Here is a 17438-nt window from a genome sequence, read left to right on the forward strand (position 1 = left end):
CCATAATGTGACAACTGTCAAAAATCCAGGTATCCGTACAATTAATTAATCTTGATTAATGCTTAATGATTGTGCTGAAATTACAAGTAACTGCTTTTTGATTACTGTCATACACAAACATGTGCATCATACATTGTTTAATGTCATATCAATATTGCATGAAAGCTATATTGCCTCAAATGATGCGTTAAATACAGTTAGCACAGTAAGCGGATAAATCAGAAGATGCTGACAGAACTCAGCACACATAGACAGACAGTATGTGGAAACACAGAATGAGCCAGAAACCAAGTACCACACTAGTATAGTGTGTAGGGAAGTAAGGACCACAAAACTGCATTCTAGGTGATAGTTTAAGTGCCGGAAAGTGCCTAAAACTCACTCAAAGTGCTGAATTCAGCAAAATTCAGCATAAATCAGCATTTAAACACATTAAAATTATGTAGAAACATGGTTAAATGGTCCTGAATGCTTTCCTAAGTGTCGGGAATTAAAAGTGTCACAAAAGGGTACATAAGGAACACTAAACTGTATAGTTTAGCACTATAACGAATCAGTATCTAACCGAACAACCGGACACTACCCAAAACACCAAATTTACACTAGAAGCATTGTTTTAATGTTTCCAAGCTAGTTATGGTCCCGAACATCATAACACATCATACAAAATATCTAGTAACTAAAACACTAAACTTATACTTGAAATTAAACTAGATTACAACTATATGGTTTAAACCTAAGCTAAGACCCCCCCCCACCTATTTACGGCTCAAACATGGCCCCACATGGAGATTTCATTTGATTATTTTATTGGATCTTGTTGTTGGTCCATGAAACATATTACACAATGGTTAACATCTAAACTTGGATATAAGTAAGATATGGGAGGTTAAGATTTCATTATCTACACACACTAAAACACACACAAGCTTCTCTCTCTCCCTCTTCTTGGTCTCGGCTGAGAATCACCACCACCATATCATCACCTTCATTCACTTCTTCATCCATTCCAAGCTCATACAAAGGTGTTAGAGATCCTACAAGGAAGCTTGGTGGCTTTGGAACTTCAAGGACCTTTCTTACTTGCTTTTATCCACTCACTTTCTACTCTTGATTCATCCCTAGCCTTGTGCTAGTGGTAAGATCCTTAAACACTCTATTTTACATCTATTTCTAGTGGTAAAGTAGTATCACAATCAAAACTTCAAGAACACTAAAGAACATAAGCATGTAACTTGAACATAAGCTTGATTTATGAAGTAATCTTGATGAAACTAAGTTGTTTATGGTATGAATGCTTGTTGATCATTGATTGTTTGTAAAGATGATGTTGATCATCATAACATCTTGCTAGATCATGATTAAAAACATAGTTTAGCAAGATGAGAAAGTAAGAAGGTTGTAGGATGAAAGATCATCCACACTTGAATCATGAACTTGGAAAGAATAAAGTTGCTTTCTTGAAAATCATGATCAAAGTAAGTTGGTAAACATATAGATCTAAGGATTTATAAATGGTATTTCAAAAGAACCAAGTTAAAAATATGAGTTTCGTTAAATCTTGGTTCTTACATAAATAAACACTATTTTTGGTGGTTAAACAAGTGTAGAAACACTTGTGTAACAAGGAAATTTCATAAAGAAACATTTTTGTAAAACATGATGACAAGTTGTAAACACCTAAATCTTTCAAGAATGATGTTTTTAAATAAACAACCACACTTCAAAGGGTAACTAAACCTACTAAACACATTACCAAGTTACTACAAATTTTTATAAACTATCAAGTTCATGAAGTAGTAGAACATGCATGATTTTGGCAAGGTTGGTAAGTATAAGTTGTTTAGAGTTTATTGTAAATTGATTGTGGTGATTTTACAAAAGAAAATGATATGCTTGAATGCATGGAAACCTCCATTTTTAGGGGAAACTATGGCAAAATTTTCTAAAAATATAAACACTTAGAAAATATTTATAAACACACACTTACAAGTGTATTTTCAACAATAGATGGTTTAATAAACTTTGCCATAATTTTTGTTACAAAAATAAAAATATTGCAGGTTGGTTTTTTATAAATAAAAATGGATAATTATATATTTAGAATATATATATATATATATATATATATATATATATACATTAAAGACACACATGTGTGATTCTGTGTATACTTTGTGAAGTGGTAATATTATTTTAGGACTTAAAATAATATAACACATTAAAACACCAAGAAATACCATCCAAAATCTTACAAAAATCCCAAGGAATAAGCACACAAGTTACACACCAAAAATATTGGCGAAACCGAACAAGAAATGTAACTTACAAAATATTCCGGAAGATATGTTCACAAATATATTTTGGTAAATAGTATTTTGGATACAAAGGAATGAAATTATGATTTTCCAATTATCACAGAGTTATATCATATTTTTGACAAAGAGAAAATGTAGGATCGGTTTGCTGACCCAAATGAGTCGTTCAGAGGAGTTTTGATCAATTGCAGGTGCGGAAAACAAGTAATTGACGTAGAAACAGCTAAATCTTCACTTTAACTACTGATTGTATTGATTAGAACGTGAATACACTCAGTCTTCACATCGGCAGCAGTTCGGTATGGAATACAAGGTCTCAACTACTGATTTCGCTCAAACATGACCTATATATAGCCTTGTGATTTCGCTCGAAGTAGCACGAGACACCAGGAGCGAAATCAGATACTTCTGATTTCGCCCGGAATCACCTAAGAGACCCTAGGAGCGAAATCACTCCTATGAGCGAAATCAGACACTTAACACACTAACTCTTCCTATTTTCTCGTAGAACGTGCCCTGATCTATACAATGTAATCTAAGACTCGATACAAGACGAAGTCGACAGATGCATGCACTAACAGACTCCCCCTCAGATGTTGACGAGTTGCACGTGTCGAGTCTTGACAAAATTTCAGTCTTGATCAGCCTCTGGGCTTCATTCTCTCTTCTCTTTCACCAACAGACTCCCCCTTGCGATATGCTGGCATTCCTTTAGTTCTTCAGCATTATCTGCTTCAGGATCGTTGTCTGGCTTTCACACTTTGTTCATAATTGATAGCCTGGCTCATACTTTGTCTTTAGAGTCCACTGGAATCGGAAACCTGGCTCTTTAGAGAATTTTTCCAAGATCGAAATCTGACTCTCTTCCGGCATCAGGATCGATTTACCTGGCTCAGACTAGCATACAGCTTTGCTTTCAAGATCATCATCTGGTTATCGTCTAGCTCAGGCTATCTGCAAAATCTCTTCCTCAAAGTAACTATTACATTTATCATAAATAGAAACTTGCACCAATACTGACTCTCTCTCAGATCACACAAAGATTTTGATGAATCAATTGAAGGATTAGAATTTTGAAAATATTTAGTTTCAAAGTATACACTCCCCCACACGTTTTGCTCATCATGTTTAGCATTCGGAATTTTGAAAATCAGCTTTTCAATGCCAGTTGTCGAAAATCATTTTGACTTTTCAAAAGTTTATGCTAAAACACACTAAAATCTTTTTGTATTTTTGAAATAAGAGAAATAAAATGCAATAAAGAAATATTTACAAACAATATTTTAGTGAGTTTGTGTAAGAGGATCATATCAGTTTATGAGACATATCACTAACACCATTAAGCTTGATTACATTTTAAGTTCTAAACAATTCACCTATATTGTCAGTATATTTGTTCACTTAAATTTTCACACAAAGTTCAACTGATCCGAGATACGATGTTAATGTTTTAATCACTTGAACGTATTCGTGTGTCCCACTACTTGAATATACTCCCGTATCCAGATCCCAATATTCAGTCTTACAGGTGAGTATACCACAGATGATATCTGTCAGGGGTTAAAATGCGAGGGCCGTGAGAGCTCAGGTCGATACTTCCGTATACGCAAAGAGATGACGGCTTCGACTTTTCGGTGTGTCCCCTTTAGAGGATCTTTTGATTACAACAGCAGTGACTATCAATTTTATTGTTTCATCAACATGCTGAGGGCGTAGCTGTGTTTCAAGCTTTTGCGGAAAGCATTATCCGGGGACTAGGTCAGTATTACCATACAGCAGAAGTCCCGGGATAATACCCCAGATATCACTGAGCATAAAGACCTAGTATCTCAGAATAAGGGACCTCTCAAACAAGATTTCGGGGGTTACCCATATATCCAAGAAGTTGTTCCCCACGAAACAAGCAAGTTTGAATTTTTAGGTTTATATCTCGTCACAATCTACTAAATGTGCAAAAATCTACTGACACATCCACAGAAAGATTGTTCATCACATTTCCATATCTTTATACAAAGTGCTATCCAAAATTCTGGCCTTGTGTCTCAAGAGAGTGACCCTTTCTTTTTCTAGCCTAGGCAATTCTTGTTCATCATGCAACCCTAGATTTTTCATCGTGATTTTTATGTATAACAGTCTGTTTACCAGGGTTTGATTCATCAAGCATCGGGAACGAACTTGTTAGCATTCTTTGATCGATCAGAAATTAGGTTTTTTGTTTTCTTTCTTAATCGCCGGCCTTATACCCTGGATTCAGATCTGATTGAATAGAGAATTGGGGTTTTCGGTCCTACTGGTGAGGCAGTAACCTTGATTATTCGGGTTCTCTATTTGATTTCGTGATGATCTATGGGTTAGGGTTAAATTGCTAGTTAGGGTTTTGTGCTTCTTTTTTGCTCGTTGTCTTCTTGGATTGCTTTGTGTTTATTGCATGCTTGGCTGAAATTTTGTTTATGGAGAGTAGTACTGCTAATTGTAAGGGTGATCGTAAAAAGTTTGGGGGTAATGTGCAAGAGGTCCGAGGAAAACCCCCATTACCATTTAAGGGTTTTTCTGGTCGAGCCGGGGGGAGTGAGAATAACTCTGTGCTTCCGAGACAGGGTCTTGTGCATGAATCTTCAGATGAACCGAGGAAGATTAATATGATTGATGAGCTTCTGAAAGTTACTGAGCCGGTGCTGGAGGAAAAGCAGATATCTGATCAATCGCAGGAAGGGAATAACGTGGCTGTGGATAATTTGGATGTTGTAAGCAGTCAGGGTGTGGTTGGATCAACGTCTAAGCCGATGTCGTATGCTGACTCTGTCCTGAATTTGAGTGCAAGAAAGGTAAATTTTAGAACTCTTGCTAGTGATATTGTGCATGAAGGCTGTGATATTGTTCTCCCAAAAGAATCTGTGCGGGTTGTTCAAGATAAGATGGCAAATACTTTATATGGGTATTTCCTAGGGGACCGAGTGGCTTATCCGGTGGTAGAGTTTTTTTGTAAAGAATAACTGGAAGAAGTTTGGGCTTCAGAAGGTTATGATGAATGCCAATGGGTTTTTCTTTTTTAAGTTTGCGGATCAGCAGGGTATGATGAAAGTTATGAATGAGGGTCCATGGATTGTGAGATCTCAGCCGTTGCTCCTTGATATATGGACGACTACCACCAAACTCGAGAAGAAGGAAGTTAAAAAGGTTCAAGTGTGGGTTAAGATTCATGACGTGCCTATTGCTGCTTACTCTGAGGATGGTTTAAGTTTGATTGCCACGGCTATTGGTGAGCCGAAGATGTTGGATTCTTTCACATCATCTATGTGTATGGAAGCTTGGGGTCGTAGCAGCTTTGCTAGAGCGTTAATTGAAATCTCTGCTGACAATGAATTGAAGGAGGAGTTGACGGTAGTCCCGGAGCTTGAAGGGGAGGGTTTTGTTAAGGAGAAAGTGAGTGTGGAATATGAATGGTGTCCTCATCGTTGCTCTAGTTGTTGCACGTTTGGTCATGCTGATGAGACATGTCCTAAACAGGTAAAGAAACCTACTAGTAGAGAGCCAGGAGTAGGTCAGAAACACAAGGCAGTGGTGAATAAGAAGGTCCCTACTGTGGATGCTGAGGGTTATATGGGAGTGGCTAGAAATAAAGTGGCGAGGAAAACCGGGTTTCAAGTTAACAAGCCAAACCAGAAATTTGAATATAGGCCGGTAGGATCGAAAGGAGAGCCGGCTAAAGGGGGGTCTCGTTCAACTAAAGGTACGAACACACTGTTTTCAAAGAACCAGTTTGATGTTCTCAATGATTTTCGAGGTGACACGGGTCAAAGTAGTAAAAGGAATGGTGATGGGTGTGAGGAATCAGATGATGAGGAAGTAACTGAGGTTTATAATGAAACTAATGAGTTTTTGGCTGAAGAATTTAGGGGTATAAATGATAATAAAGGGGCAAGCACTCCTAACAATGAGGTTTCCAATGGTTAGTCTAGCTTGTTGGAATATTAGGGGTTGAACCGCTCTCTTAAACAAATGGAGGTTCGTCAGCTAGTTAAGGATAATGGCCTGAGTTTTTGTGTTGTTTTAGAGTCCCATGTTGATATTGCCAATCTTGGTAGAGTGTGTTCCGCGGTTTTTAGGAGCTGGAATTGGTCATCGAATGGGGGTTGTTGTTCGAAAGGCACGCGTATAATTCTAGGGTGGAATCCTGATGTTATGGATGTGATGGTGTTAGCCCAATCGGATCAGGTTATGCATGTTCAAATTCGTTTTAAAAAGGATAACAAGAGGATGTTTTGCTCTGTAGTGTATGCTGCTAATTCCTATGTTACTCATAGAGAGTTGTGGCATCATTTGGTTAGACACAAGGCCCTGGTTAGCGATAATGCTTGGGTGATTATGGGTGATTTCAACTCAGCGCTGAATCTGGAGGATAAATCTATGGGTACGTCTTCTTTAACAGCAAGTATGCGTGATTTTAAGGATTGCGTTGAGGAGTTACAGGTGTTTGATATAAATAGCAGTGGTTTACATTTTACTTGGAATCAAAAACCGAAGCGAGGGGTTGGTCTATTGAAGAAAATTGATCGGGTTCTGGGTAATACTGCGTTTGTGGCGGAATTTCCGGAGTCAGTGGTTGTGTTTCATCCGTATAGGATCTCTGATCATTGCCCGTGTATCCTGAAAGTCAACAAGGCGGTTAAAGCGAAGCCTAAGCCTTTCAAATTTGCAAACTTTTTGATCCATAAACCGGGGTTCTTGGATATTGTTAAATCGGGTTGGGAAGCTAATATAAATGGGGTCAATCACTTCCGAGTGGTCAAGAAGTTGAGGTTGTTAAAGTCTCCGTTTCGTGTGCTTTTGCTTAAGCAGGGTAATCTTCATCAAAAAGTTAAAGATCTTCGTGCTAAGTTGGATAGTGTTCAGGCTAACATTGATCGTGAGCCATTGGAGGAAGTGCTTAGGATTGATGAAGCAAGGTGTCTTCGTGAGTTTCAAGAAGCTTGTTTGGATGAGGAAAGATTTCTAAAGCAAAAGTCGAAAGTTGACTGGTTACGGGCAGGTGACAATAATACGGCCTTCTTTCACATGTCTTTGAAGAGTAGAAATCATAGGAGCCGTATTAATATTATTTCTGATTCGGATGGTGTTTTGCATGAGGGTGAGTTTATTGCTACAGCTTTTGTTGATCATTATGAAAAATTTCTCGGGAGTCAAGGTCATGTTTCTTGTACGCCTTCGCCAGAGCTTTTTTCCAAGAAGCTGCTTCCTGATGTTGCTAATAACATGGTGCGAACGGTCTCGAGTGAGGAGATCAAGGCGGTTATTTTCTCTATGGGTAATGATAAAGCGTCGGGTCCGGATGGTTACACGGCTGCGTTCTTTAAAAGTGCATGGCATATTATTGGGACGGATGTGGTGAATGCTGTCCAAGATTTTTTTAGGACAGGCCATCTTCTTCAGGAGCTGAACCGCACTCTTCTAGTTCTGATTCCTAAGGTGGCAACTCCCTCGTCTATTGTGGATTATCGGCCCATTTCGTGTTGCAATGTTCTTTATAAATGTATTAGTAAACTTGTTGCGGATCGAATCAAGGGTGCGCTGGGGAATATTGTGAGCATTAATCAATCGGCATTTGTTCTGGGTAGGAGGATTTCGGATAATATTTTGCTTACTCAAGAGTTAATGCACAATTATCATAGGAATTCGGGCCCCCTAGATGTGCTTTCAAGGTGGATATTCAGAAGGCTTATGATACAGTTGAATGGAGCTTTATTAGAACTATTCTTATTGGTTTCGATTTCCATAATGTTATGGTCGACTGGATTATGGTGTGTGTCTCGTCCACTTCCTATTTGCTGTGTGTTAATGGAAATGTCCATGGTTATTTCAAAGGTAAGCGTGGTTTAAGGTAGGGAGATCCGTTGTCGCCTTATTTATTTACTCTAGTAATGGAGGTCCTGTCGTGCATCTTGCATCATGCTACCAGAATTGATTCTTCGTTCAGGTATCATAATAAATGTGAGAAACATCAGATTATTAACCTTTGCTTTGCAGACGATTTATTCTTATTTGCTGGAGGTGATGTTGATTCAGCAAGGTGCATTATGTCGTCGCTCTCTTAGTTTACTCAGATGTCGGGTTTGAAACCTAGTGCTAATAAAAGTACTGGGTATTTTTGTAATGTGCATGGTCCGGTTAAAAATGCTATTTTGGATGTTATGCCGTTTGCTGAAGGGAGTCTCCCTGTACGTTACTTGGGAGTTCCTCTTATCTCATCGAGACTCTTGTACAAAGATTGTAGTATTCTTATTGAGAGATTGGAGCAGCGTATAAACAACTGGAAGAATAAGCTGCTTTCTTTTGCGGGAAGGCTGCAACTTATTATTTCGGTTCTCTCAGCTTTGCATATTTACTGGTCATCTGTTTTTATTCTGCCTTCTAGGGTTCTTGCTGATTTAGAGGCCAAAATGCGTAACTTTTTATGGTCTCAAGGGTCGTTTCAAAAGGGTAAGGCTAAAGTTTCATGGAAGTCTATATGTGTTCCTAAATATGAAGGCGGTTTGGGGATTAGACGTATTGGAGATGTTAATAAATCCCTTATGGCTGCTCATATTTGGAGTATTCTTACTCGTCGGGAGTCGTTATGGGTTGCGTGGATTCATTCTTATCGTCTGAAGGGTCGTACTTTTTGGGACTGTAAAGTGGCAGCGAATACTTGTTGGAGCTGGAGGAAACTTATCCAGCTAAGATCGCTGATTAGAGGGCATATTTGGTCCAAGCTAGGTAACGGTCGAGATACGTCAGCTTGGTATGATTTTTGGTGTGAGTCTGGGCCGCTATGCACGTTTCTTACCCCTAGAGTTATCACATCTGCGGGTTTCTCATTAAAAGCTTCGGTTGAAGACATCACTGCTGACGGTAATTGGCAGTTGTCGGATGACTGGATGGTCCGATTTCCGGCTCTCAATCAGGTGGTGCAGATTCAGCTTAGGACGGATGTTGATGACCGATTGTGTTGGAAGGATGGTGATGGGCTTCATGAGTTCTCATCGTCCGGAGTGTGGAACTCTATTCGTGCTAGGGGAGTCGAAGTCGATTGGTTTAATGTTGTGTGGTTCTCTCAGTGTGTCCCGAGGCATGCTTTTCTTATGTGGCTTATCATGCGGAAGAAGCTTTTAACGCAGGATAAAATTTTACAATGGGACGTGTCGCGGAGAAAGAACATGAACATGATGTGTTGCTTACTGTGCTATGAGAACTTTTATTCTCATGATCATTTATTTTTTGAATGTAAGTTCTCGTCGAATGTCTGGCGTATGATTCGGACCAAGGCAGGAATGGATATGGTTGAGCCTAAGTGGAGCATCATTGTTGAGTGGTTGCATGAGCGTGTCCGGTCGAAGTTGGCTATTAATTTAGTGAGAAGATTGGTTGTTGCCGCGACTGCGTATGCTATTTGGAGGGAAAGGAATGATAGGTTATTCAAGAATCAGTTGAGGCCGCCCGAAGTCATCTCGAAAGTTATTTTCGATACGGTTCGATACAAGTTGATGGGGTTGAAATTTAAGGACACTCATAGCGTGAGGAGACTGCTTGAAGCTTGGGATATTCATGGGGATGGCATCCTTGAATCTGGTGGCTGATTATTTATTTATTGTTTGCTGTTTCTAAATAGTAGTCTAGTTGGTTTTGTTTTGCTGAACGCTTGATTTGTGTTTTATCCTGGTTCTCCAGTCGTGGGGCATGTCCCAAGGCTGAACTAGTGTGGGTTTTCCACGCTACTTGTTTTATTTGGTTGTGAATATATAGAATCACTGGGGTAACCCTTTACCCAAAAAAAAACTTTCCATATCTTTAGCATGTTGTGACAATCCACTGATGTACTATCATTTCCTCCTTTTCACAACAAAATTCATTTTTCATTTTATCATGTTTTTGTATTTTTCAAATTTTCTAATGTTTTTGGATTTTCTGAAATTTTCTACTCCCCCTAAAATGCAAACACATTAAAGAAAAAAATTGAAAACACAACTAGACTCTTGACCCACTTGAAACATAAAACTATACAGTAAATTGACAACTGATATCGAATCACATCAATTCGCCATCCACTTAGGCATAAACAATCAGAACTCCCCCTATCAACAAACTATTTTCTCATTATGATTTCAAAACACTTAAGTTTGTTTTAATCAAAATGATTTTTCCGGAAAATGAGTTTGTTTTGATCACATGTAAGTTTACCACTTGTTAAGATCAGGGATATGGTTCATCATCTTGTTCATTGTTTTATCAGGTATAGTAAATCAAGTACAACTTAATGTCCCTGATTTACCATTTTGCAATTAAGCAACCTCTGTACCACTTGAAGAAAATACAAACAATACCAGCTGTAGGAATATTACATCTACAATAACCATTTTTACCAACTTGTATGATGCCGATTCCTGCTTCACACTTACCAACCTGGAAGCTCTGGCATAGTCCTTCACCTGTAAAATTTAACATAAAAATCTTTAACCCCTTTAGCTTTCCCATTCAACATTTTCCCAAAAATCTTTTTAACATTCCCGTTAAATGTTTTCTCGACATCAAATTCATTCTTCTCGGAGTAAAACTGATCCGAGATCTCAACCTTACCAACTTTTTGTTTAATTTCTCCAAACTTCAGTGATGGAAATTCATCATCACTTACTGAAAACACAGAATTTACCTCTTTTACCTCACCTTGTGGCTCCTCTGGCTTTGTGGAACCAGAATCATCGCCGACTTTCTCATCAACTTTCTTAACAACCCACACTTGGTTGTCTTTTCCTTTCTTTTTGTAAACATTTTTCTTTAAACACTCACCAACTTCATGAATGGAATTTTCAAAAATTTTGAAGTTTTCAGTTGGTGGTTCAACATCAACAACTTTCTCTTTCAATTTCTTAGAAACTCCCTGTTTTGTCTTAACATTTTTCGGGCAGTTCCATGCAATGTGACCAGCTTCATTGCATTTGAAACAGCTGCGAGTCTCTCTTGGATGAAACATTCCAGTTCCATTCATTTTTTTCTCAGCAAGAAACTCCTGGTTTGATTGTCTCCAGAATGGTTTCTTCTGTTCTTCCTCAGCACTTCCTCCTGAAACAAATTCTGTTTTGTTTTAAAATTTTTCTCATTTTTATAATTTTCTTGTGGAATAAAACCAAGGCCTTTCTTTTTATAGCTACGATTTTGGTTTGATTTCTTTTGAAAACCAGAACTAGAATTGTATCCCTTTTTCTTGTTTAAACGTTGTTGAACTCTTGAAGTGTATTTTTTAAGTTTTCCAGTAAGATTTAAATCTTTTATTTCAGAAATATTAATTTCTGTCATTTTGAAAACCTGTTTGATCAATTCAGTTTTAACACTTCTTATTGGAAACTTTTTGTTGTAATATAATTTGTCAGAATCATTCAAAGTATAAACTACTTCGAATGTTTCATCATTCAAATACTTCTTTGATAACAAAAACTCTTTACTATAAGCCTTTTTGACCGACGATTTTTGACCATTGACTGACGAACTTGACCCTCCAGATTCAGACTTTGACTCAGACTCCTCATCAGTATCCAACACCTGATCAACCACCTTTTTGATTAACTCAGACTCATGATCAGTGTCAGACGAGGTGAACGTGACGTCAATGTTTTCTGGTAATTCATCCGTTGTATCGGTTTTTAGCTTTATATTGACTGCTTTTTCAAGTTGCTCCTCGTTTGGTTTTCTAGGAGAATATCCTTCCCAGATTGGAGGTGGACACTTGTTATAACTAACAGTCAGTTTCTTACCAGTATCCTTCTTCTTTGGCTTGTCGTCTTGAAAAGTTTCCATACCTGCAACAGTCGGATAAATTCGATCAATGAGATAATCGGAACTAGAATAGCTTTGTAATAAACGTCTAATTCTCTCATTCTCAATCTTTTCTGCTTCCAACTCTTGCTTCCACTTTGCACTTTCTTCGATGTAGAAATTTATAGCTTTCTGCTTTGTCATCATAACTGCATTCATCCTCGTTAATGCTTGTTCTCTTTCAGAGTTTGTCTTTTGAAGACCAGATACAGTTTTGTTCAAGACATCATAAGATTCTTTTACATAATTGAGATTGAACAACAACTGCTCTTTCTTCTTCTCATATTCAGCTATCATCTCATCTTTTGTTGCACATTCTTTTCATGATTCCAAACATTTTGTGCAAGGCTTGATGACTTCAACAATCTTTTCAACTTCGATAATTTTATCTAATTCGATCACTTTCTCTGTTTCAGTCACCTTTTTAGCCTCATTAATCTGCTCACTCTCAACAATCTCTTTAGCAACATTTTCAGTCTTCATTTCCTGTTGTTCTTTGCAGCTCTTTTCTCCTTTAGCTTTTCCAGGCGATCTGCAAAATAGAAATGAAAACTTTCAGGAGACATATGAGATTTTGCAATATTAATATGTTTTTCTTCCTCATCGTCACTACTATCATCAACTGGTGACTGATCAAACTCTAGAGATTTTTCAGAACTTTCATCCGATGAACCAGTGTCAGATGGAGTTTTGTCAAAAACAATTTCCTTTTCAGAACTATCATCACTATGTACACTCTTATTTGAACTCTGTGAGCTTTCATCAGCACTTTCTGAGCTTTCATCAGATGCAACAGACTCTTTCTCCACATTCTTCACAGTCTCACCAATAGACTTCATCCATGTGGTAAACATATCTGGTTCTCTTACAATCTTAGCAATGAACGCTTTAAATTCTCCCTTTTCATCAATAAACATATCCCAGCTGAAACCTTCAGGTAGTCTTCCATCATCTTGATTGACTAAACAGACTTTGCTCTCAGGTGATATGTAATCATTCCAATTGAAATCCACCAGACATGCTCTCTTTGAATCCTCGATTCTTCTACCATGAGCCACCTGTGGTTCTTGCTGCTGCTGTTGACCAACTTGCTGATAAATGGCTTTACGGTAGTAATCGTCTTTTCCGAACGGATTCTGAGCTCCACTAGCTTCCCTGTTTTTGCACTCCCTTTTGAAATGGCCTTTCTCCCTACAACGAAAACAAGTAACTTTAGATTCATCAAAACCTAAAGTAGAAACATGTGCATCAAGAAAGTCATTTCTTCCGGTAATCAGCTTGAACTTTTCAGCACGTCTAAGAACACTAGCTAGACACCATTTGATATCTATTAGTTCCATCTCTTCGGCGTCTATCTGATCGTAATCCTCCTTTGTGAGCATATGATTCCCGATCCGACCTGCAACTAGACCTTCATAAGAGAGTAACACAGAACCAAGTAAAGCCATATGATCTTTTACAACCTCCTCAGAAAAACTTTGACCCTCTGGAAGATTCAAAGCGATATTGCACTGGATCACATAACCATTTCCTGTCTTTGTGCTCTGAGAATTGAAACTTGTAGTTGACTCTTTCGGATTGACGCTCGGAATGAAGAGAATCCACTGCTTTTGTTTGAAGTCTGATCAACATTTTCAATTGAATCCCCAGCACTAAATGCAGTTTGGATTTTAGGACTTCTCTCAGCCTCTTGAACCGGAACACTACCTTTGTAGTACATCTTTACATCCTGTTGACCACTTGGACTGTTCATCCTCGCGATCTTTTGCTGTTCCAAATCCTGACTCTCAATCTTCTCAATAAACTGAGAAATTGTTAACCGATCATAAACACCCGTATTTTTCAGAATCATCAAATAAGTTCCCCATTATTTCTGCGGTAATGCATCAGCTAATTTGTCTACCCACTCTTCACGATCTTTTGTAATACTTAGCATCGACATAGATCGCACTAAGTGGCAGTAACGTTCAATCAGCTTCTTTGTGTCTTCGCCCGGTAAACTGCTAAACAGATCAAACTCTTTCTTAAGCAATGCCTTTTTGCTCTTTATCATGTTCTCACTACCCTCAAATTTCACACGAAGAGCATCCCAAATTGACTTTGATGTTTTATCATGCTGAAGTAATATGAAGATGTCTTCTTTGATCGCTTGTTGAAGTAGACTGATCATCATCTTCTCGGCTTTGTACATATTCCGTTCTTGATTAGTAAACTCTGATAGCTCTTTGAGAACCTGCAAATCTGTTCGTGGTAACACATACTTCTTCAGAATACATTCCCAAGACCTAAGATGGTTTGCCTGAACCCAGTTTTCGAATCTGTCTTTCCACCCGTAATATTCTTCGATACTCATCAATTTCGAGGGCTTTTGTGTAGTTCCTATCTCATTTTCCAAATTCATGGCTTGAGCAATGACAGCCGGAGTAGATGAAGTTGCAAATGCGTTGTAGAAATCGTTATCCATGATTTGGCAGCACGTTTTTCAAAAACAGTAACTTTCGGGCGAAATTAACCAGATAATCTTCAGGAGCGAAATCACCAATGTACAGATTGGAGTGAAATTAGACTGAATGACAGCCTGGAGCGAAATCAATATGTAGTTTGGAGCGAAATCCCTCAGAACCTATACTCTGGAGCGAAATCAGGATGTTCTCAGGAGCGAAATTATACTGATTTTAGAGCGAAATCAGATGTTTGGGCAGCTTGGAGCGAAATCAGGCTCTAATCTTGAGCGAAATCAGAAATTTGGAGCGAAATCATAACTTGTCTGTTCGAGCGAAATCATATCGAAGATCCATTTTGTCCATTTTTAGTCCGAATTTAGGTGTCAAACTTTCAGGGATTTGTCTTTGTCCAATTATCTATAGTCTGTGAAATTTTGATCCGATTTTGACCGATAAAACTTCCTGAAATGATGAAAGAAGGTGTAGAAGCTAGAAATTTCGATGAAATACGGCTGTAAACTGCAGAACTCCTCCAACTGGCTCTGATACCACTTGTAGGATCGGTTTGCTGACCCAAATGAGTCGTTCAGAGGAGTTTTGATCAATTACAGGTGCGGAAAACAAGTAATTGACGTAGAAACAACTAAATCTTCACTTTAACTACTGATTGTATTGATTAGAACGTGAATACACTCAGTCTTCACACCGGCAGCAGTTTGGTATGGAATACAAGGTCTCAACTACTGATTTCGCTCAAACATGACCTATATATAGCCTTGTGATTTCTCTCGAAGTAACACGAGATACCAGGAGCGAAATCAGATACTTCTGATTTCGCCCGGAATCACCTAAGAGACCCTAGGAGCGAAATCACTCCTATGAGCGAAATCAGACATCTTTATCTTGATCCTTACGGGCCTCTTGAATTCTCTCTTCCCTATAGTCTTTCTTTTTCTTTTATTTGTTTTTGTCTATAATGTTTATTATATTTGTTTTATTTATTATTGATAGGAATTCTCGAAGTAACACGAGATACCAGGAGCGAAATCAGATACTTCTGATTTCGCCCGGAATCACCTAAGAGACCCTAGGAGCGAAATCACTCCTATGAGCGAAATCAGACACTTAACACACTAACTCTTCCTATTTTCTCGTAGAACGTGCCCTGATCTATACAATGTAATCTAAGACTCGATACAAGACGAAGTTGGCAGATGCATGCACTAACAGAAAATATATTATTTTTGAAGTAAAAATATATTTTCTTGGAATTTTTAGAAGATATCTGATTTTTGGGAAAGATGTATATTTTCTTAAATACACATGAAATACATTATTTTTGGATAAAAATAAGTTTATATATATTTTCTAAGTTAGACTTGAAAATATATTATTTTGGAACTACAAATATTTTGCCAAAAGAAAAATTATGAATAATTTTTCTAAGAAATATTCTTTAAATATATATTTTGGAAATATATATGTTGGTGGACTTTTTATTAGAAATAATATTCCAGAAAGTATAATATAAATTTAAGTATATGAATACTTAATGGACACAATAGAATACGTATTCTCGTACGTATACATACACACCGGAATACGACCCCAAAATATGACAAAATACACATGTATCAGATACCCCCATCCTTGGGAAGAAATACAAGTATTAATACTTGAGAAGTATTATTACAAAAATGTTGTTTAACAATTATTCTAGAAATTTATAAATATAATTTAAGTTAAAATATTAATTATTTTGACAATAATTATATAACTGGGAATAATATCAGAAGCATAAAAGAAACGTAACTTAGAAACGCTAATTCTAAGTCAAGGCACGACCCGTTCGTCTAATAGACATTAGTACATTGCAGGTAGTCGTGTGCACCGGAGAAGTACGAGTTACGATTGTTGAAGACGTAAGACTGTGAGTTTCGTGTTCCCCCTTTTCTTTAACTGTTTTCAGTTTTATAACTTCGGGGGTGAAATACATGTTACAACTGTTTACATACATTACTATTTGGTATGGTTAGCTAAGGAAGGGTACACTTAGATCATGTGAGTGGTGGGCACAACGCTTAAGGCCATCAATCCTAGTTATAGGACCGAGGGACATGAGTGATAGATCTATTTGGGTGTAGCGAGCCCCGCCCATATTGGACCAGGGTTTGGCCCATGGGTAGACTATGTCTTACAGCCGGAAGCTCGGTGCAAAATTTGCTAGGTTTGAGCTACCTGCATCACGTCACACATATCAATGGCCTTGCAACCCATTGGTGATCTGTTTTTCCTTCTTGCTTTCATACCGGGATTTATAAACATACATACATACTTACAGTGGTTTCAAAGGTTTATACATACACACAAATAAACACACGAACTCGCTCCACTTTTGTTGATGTTTTCAAAATACATGTATTTCAGGGAATTAGTAAGTGGATCAGGCGGGCGTTGGAAGTCTCATGCTGCGTTGTGAATAAAGACGTCATCCATGGTTTTGAGGTTTGGGTTGGGTGTCTTACTCCTGAACGAGACACGCCTTCCAAACCTTGGTTTTATTTAATGTTTTTTGATGAGTCCTTAGTGAACTCTTAAAACAATTCGTATGGTTTGTAAAACTTGTGTTTGAAGTCTACGTTTTAAAACTATGTTGTTATGTTGAACTTGTTTAATAGATGACAAATATATGGTTTTATCATATAGTTGTTATTATGATTGAATGCAATGGTATTAAGAAAGTCACACCATAATCACGCTTCCGCAAAAAGTCAGGGTGTGACACGTAAGGGGTGCCCAGACAGAAACCATTTGTAGCAACTTGTTTCCTTTC

The 17438-nt window shown here is 37.8% G+C and overlaps 1 long non-coding RNA gene across 1 annotated transcript in view; it reads left to right on the forward strand.

The window, feature by feature from the left end:
- Positions 1-17328, forward strand: part of LOC118479807 — a 21823-nt gene extending 4495 nt beyond the window's left edge. Inside the window, exons 2-3 of the long non-coding RNA XR_004860871.1 lie at positions 16483-16535; positions 17033-17328. This is a non-coding gene — a long non-coding RNA (uncharacterized LOC118479807). The remainder of the gene's footprint in view (positions 1-16482; positions 16536-17032) is intronic.
- Positions 17329-17438: the final 110 nt, after the last annotated feature.

Source organism: Helianthus annuus, chromosome 6 (genome assembly GCF_002127325.2).
Source record: "Helianthus annuus cultivar XRQ/B chromosome 6, HanXRQr2.0-SUNRISE, whole genome shotgun sequence".
NCBI lineage: Eukaryota > Viridiplantae > Streptophyta > Magnoliopsida > Asterales > Asteraceae > Helianthus > Helianthus annuus.